At 41.9% G+C, this 5462-nt stretch overlaps 1 pseudogene; it reads left to right on the plus strand.

Annotated features, from left to right (window-relative positions):
• The first annotated feature begins 2547 nt into the window (after nucleotides 1–2547).
• LOC132366291 (exportin-4-like) lies at nucleotides 2548–4727 on the plus strand (annotated as a pseudogene).
• The last annotated feature ends 735 nt before the right edge of the window (nucleotides 4728–5462 follow it).

Raw genomic sequence — 5462 nt, forward strand, 5'->3', positions numbered from 1 at the left:
TTCTATTGAGAGGAATTTTAAATGTTAAAAAAATTCTTAAATCAGAAATTTAAAAAATGCATGATAAGATTCTATTCAGATTTAAAATGTTAGGTGTTACATAGTAATTCTCTGGTATAGGATCCATTAGGTGACATGGTGTGGGGATGAGGAAAGGGGTAGTTAAGATTATAATCTCCATTTCATAAGTAAAGCAATGGAATTTTGGAGGATTTTCATCCTCCATAGAGTTAGCTAGGTATAGAAGTAATATTCAAACCTGTATCTGTCTAGTTCTATAGCCTGTGGTTTGAAAAAACATATTGTACTTCTCACCAGCGCTTGCACAAGTAGTAATTCTATTGTAACGCTTGACTAAAAAATCTTATGCATCATATTTTATAATGGTATTACCATATTATTAAGAGATCCTCAATGGTTAGCTAATAACTTCAAGGAGTATTTAATTATCCTGGAATGTCTAATAGAAATTCAAAGCAAATAAGAAATTAATCAAAACTTTCCAGGAAGAAAAATAAAGTAAAATTTCTGAGACTGCAATGTCTAATTAGTGTGTCTGGACACAATGCTGGGCCACAGGCAGAGGACCAGCAAGCAAATGGAGTCCTGCAGGCAACCTGTTGCCTAGGATTTACCTTTTGTTGCTGTATGAAAGGGAAATCTAGAGATTTTGTACTGGAGACACCTGTTTGGTAGGAAGGGCACTCAGGGCATTTGGAGAACTGGCTATTTACCAAGGGAAGTAGGAAAATTTTAATATTTTAATAAACGGTGTGCCTGTATAAAAAGCATGCTGAATCTGTATCATCCTGGTTCTAGGTGTGATGAGACACTGGCCCTCCCAGCGCTCGGGGTGGTCAAATAGAGCCTGGTCAGGTTACCTCATTGAGCCTAGTAATGTTGTTTTCTATGTCTCTCCTCGTCTCTTAAGCTGTGAAGCACTTTTCTGAGTCAAAGTAGAGATATGTCACCCACTTGCCTGTTTCCACTTACTTTAAACAATCATTATTTTTTAAAATAAATTAAGTAGTATGCTTTATTATATTTATATTTGTGGTATTTTTGTTGTTGTTCATTAATAACGTTAACTGGAATAGAGCCAGTTGAGGCAAGAAATTCAGATTCTAAATTTGGCTTCCATAATGTACTGTGTGAATGTGGAATATAATTTGAATTTCTTTTATAGCCACAAGTTGCCTCATCAGTAAAATGATGGGACTGGAAGAGATTCATTCATCCAATTAACAATTATGTGTGGAGTCATAGCTAATCTTCAGAATACCTTCTCTGTGAAATCAGAAACTTACACATTTGGAAAACATGGCTAAAGGTAAAAGAGGCATTTGAAGAAAATGTTCAAACTCTTTTAAAAAGTGTCTGCAGGTGAGCTGGATTATACTTGAAAAATACAGTAAATCCCCTATATGGGAACAAGTTCCGTTCCGAGAGCATGTTCGTAAGTCCAATATGTTTGTAAGTCCAACACAGTTAGCCTAGGTACCCAACTAACACAATTGGCTATATAGTACTGTACTGTAATAGGTTTATAATACTTTTCACCCAAATAATACATAAAAAAGACACAAAAAATAAAAAAAAAACATTTTTAATCTTACAGTACAGTACCTTGAAAAGTACAATACAGTACCAGCTACATCGCCGCTGCTTTCATGCTTGCTTCTAGACATCCTGGGCTTGAAATAAAGATACTGTACTACTGGGGGCTTCACTGGGGGCTTCACTGGGGGCTTCACTGGGGGCTTCCCTGGTGGCGCAGTGGTTGAGAATCTGCCTGCTAATGCAGGGGACACGGGTTCGAGCCCTGGTCTGGGAAGATCCCACATGCCGCGGAGCAACTAGGCCCGTGAGCCACAACTACTGAGCCTGCGTGTCTGGAGCCTGTGCTCCGCAACAAGAGAGGCCACGATAGTGAGAGGCCCGCGCACTGCGATGAAGAGTGGCCCCCGCTTGCCGCCACTAGAGAAAGCCCTCGCACAGAAAACGAAGACCCAACACAGCCAAAAATAAATAAATAAATTAATTAATTTAAAAAAAAAAGATACCGTACTACTGTACTCTACACAGTACTGTACAGTAAGGTACACAACAGCACAGCCACTTGTAGAGGATGCACGCATGTGACAATGTACGCCAGACACGTGAACTAACTTACATGATTGGACATGCCAACGCACGTTTGCATCTTTGAAAGTTTGCAAATTGAAGGTGCGTATTAGGGGACTTACGGTAGAATTAAGAAACCGAGGTGCTAGAATCAAGCATATCTCAAATTTGAATACAAGTATGAACACATATTCCCCAGAGCAAAAGATTTCATCTATCTAATATTTGATTTACTTAGAAATAAATTGATTAAAATAGCACACACCTGTCGCGGTCTGGGCCAACGGTCTGGGCCGGCTGACGGGCCTCACCTGGCGCTCGCAGAACAGAAGGCGCCCCCGGCCCAGTGAGGCGGCCAGTCCATGCTATCTCCTTCCCTGCAGCCCCGAACCTGGTGGCCCAGCCAGGCCAAGCCAGCGCCGTATGGGCGCGGCAGTTCCACTGCAGCTGTGCCGGCCTCAAGGAGCGCGCCTGCGGCTCCGGGCTCCCTGTGGTGATTGGCGGGCTGCGGCGCGAGCTCCCACAATGCAGCGCGGCGCGCATGTGCAGCTTGGGAGAGAGAGACTTGAGCTGAGCTTCCGGCGTTACCTCAGAACTGGGTTCACCTGTCAGAGCGTGTCGGAGCCAAAAGACACAAGCAAGGCAAAGAGCGGGACAAGGAAGGCTTTATTACTTGCAGTAAGTAAGAACACCCGGGATCTTTCCTGAAGCAGCGTCTCCCCCAACAGCAAAATTGGAGAGGTTTTAAGGTAAGGATACATGCGTGTTCGTGAAGGGGCTTGAGCTGAGGAGAATTAAGCATAGAATTGGGGAAAAGTTGACAGAGTCCAAGCTTTAGTTGATTCAAGTCAGGAGGGTCAGAAAAAGTATACACCATCATCCCTTAGGTTCTGGTTGATCCGGTGGTTGAGCGCTCGAGGGGGTTTAAATTCTGCAAAACAGCTCAAGAAAGTGTTTCAGGCTAATCTTTACCATTAAAGCAGAACTGGGAGTCTTTACAACTGACAGTGTTTTTATTGTTGTTACTTCTCTGGCCTGATAAAATTGTTTTTGTGTTGTTGTTGTTTGTTCCCTTAAGATGATTATTACTGGGACCTGTGCAAGGGCAAGCATTATGGCCAGGCTTAGATCACAAAATGGCTTAGGCCTAAAATGGCTTCTCGAGTGTCAAAAAGCTGGATCTGGTTCTTTTCCTCCAATCACCCCCTACCCTGTCTGCATACACTGGGGCCCCCGGAAGTGATGGCTCAGCTGGAGAATGTGGCCAGGGTTTTGATGGCACCACCTTCCGTGGTTGACAATGAACAGTGCCAGCATGCAGAGCATGTAGTTTTCATTAGTTTCATTTAGGAAATCAGAATTACCATTTGAAGTTGGCAAGCATATTTTGGGTTCTTTACGCTTTGGAAGTAATAGTTGAAGACAGGTGAGGAACGTTTGTGAAAATTGTGATTGGTGATTAACTACCACCTGCCTGAGGTGTCTTCTAAGAGGAACTAACCTTTTTATGGTGCCAGGATCAGTCACTACATTTAAAAACAAAAACAGAACCGAATAAAGTGGACTGTGTCCTCTGTCAAGCTGCCACAGCCATAGCAGAAGCAGTAGTTGTCTGAAAATGGATTCTCTTGGAAAAAGGTAACATCAAGTCCCTGTGAACATCCCTTCTAATAACCTACATTTTACAAAGGTCAAACCTCCGAAAGTACGTTGGGAACAGATTCCATTAATGGTAGCAGTAATTGTAAAAGGAATATCCTCAGATAAATCAATTGACAGCAAAAGCGTTTTTCATGAAGACAGCCAGTTGATAATGTCGACAAAAAATTAATCAGTTGATCTAAGAGAGAAATAGACAGTTTTACTCTAGCCAAACTGAGGATTATAACCCCAGGATTAGCACCTTGGAAAGCAAGGTGGAAAGCACCTTGGAGTGTACATTAGATGACATATTACTGACAGTTTACACAGTCTGGCAAGGAGTGGGTTATGGGTCATCCTGGGCCCTTATAAGATTAAGAAGGAATGTTATCTTTTAAGGAGTTGTCTTGTTGGTGCTAGGAGAATGTTGCTCTTTATGGTTGAGCAGGTGTTTCCGTAGATGGGGAGGTTTGGTTGATGCATCTTGCTGATGCACAGTGCACAGTAGAGGGAAGAGAAGAGGCCAAAGGGCAGAGAAAAAAATTTTATGTTTAAATTTTTCTTGTCTTGCCATAAAATATGAATTTTATTTCAGAATAAGTAATGGCAATCTCGATGTGCAAACTATGGCCTGTTCTAACTGCACTATTGGTTGAATTTTCAAATTCAAGTAAAACTAGCAACATTTGACTATGTTGCAAATGGAATTCCTTGGTAACTGCAAAAGAGTTTTTCACGAAGAAGGCCTTCAGATCTTCATGTTAACTGTTGAAATTCTGCAGTTCACCTGAAAGGAAAATCTCAATGCTCAGATATCTTTAGTACTTCATCATTACCTTGCACTTGCTAATCAAGCCTTGAGCTGGAACATTCTTCCTCTTGCCCCCATGGAGCAAATAATATCTATTCACATTCCCTGGAGAGTTTCCATGTTGGAATCTCCCGTCACTTGTGTTGCTTAAGAAAAGAGCTAAATGTAAGCGTGGTAAATGAAAATATCTCAATTATGTGGTGGACCTAGCAATATTAGGTGTCTCACTGTGCCTCAATTCCAAACAGCCTTCTTAAATGGTCTTTTTAAAAATTTATTTATTTATTTATTTATGGCTGTGTTGGGTCTTCGTTTCTGTGCGAGGGCTTTCTCTAGTTGCGGCAAGCGGGGGCCACTCTTCATCGCGGTGCGCGGGCCTCTCATTATCGTGGCCTCTCTTGTTGCGGAGCACAGGCTCCAGACGCGCAGGCTCAGTAATTGTGGCCCACGGGCCCAGTTGCTCCGCGGCATGTGGGATCCTCCAAGACCAGGGCTCAAACCCATGTCCCCTGCATTGTCAGGCAGACTCTCAACCACTGCGCCACCAGGGAAGCCCTTAATGGTCTTTAAATGAAGTCTGCAAGTAGAGGCTGATTTAACCTTTAATCATGAATAGTTACATAAAAAATTAAACTAGCTAAACTAGACTACATAAACTCTTAAAAGGAGATGTAATAACTTAGAGTTATCACTTGACATATTTTAATACTCCTTTCCATTCCCAATAGGTAATTACTCCATTGTAATGTTAAAATTCAGGCTTATAAATGCTGTTTATAAGACTGTAAAGACTCTTTTTCTTTCTGTAATCTCTCTCCTTTGTCTTGGCAGCCAGTTCAGTCTCTCACTATGAAAAAGAGACAGACATCAGCAATATGTGGTGAAA

Source organism: Balaenoptera ricei, chromosome 5, assembly GCF_028023285.1.
Source record: "Balaenoptera ricei isolate mBalRic1 chromosome 5, mBalRic1.hap2, whole genome shotgun sequence".
NCBI classification, from domain to species: Eukaryota; Metazoa; Chordata; class Mammalia; order Artiodactyla; family Balaenopteridae; genus Balaenoptera; species Balaenoptera ricei.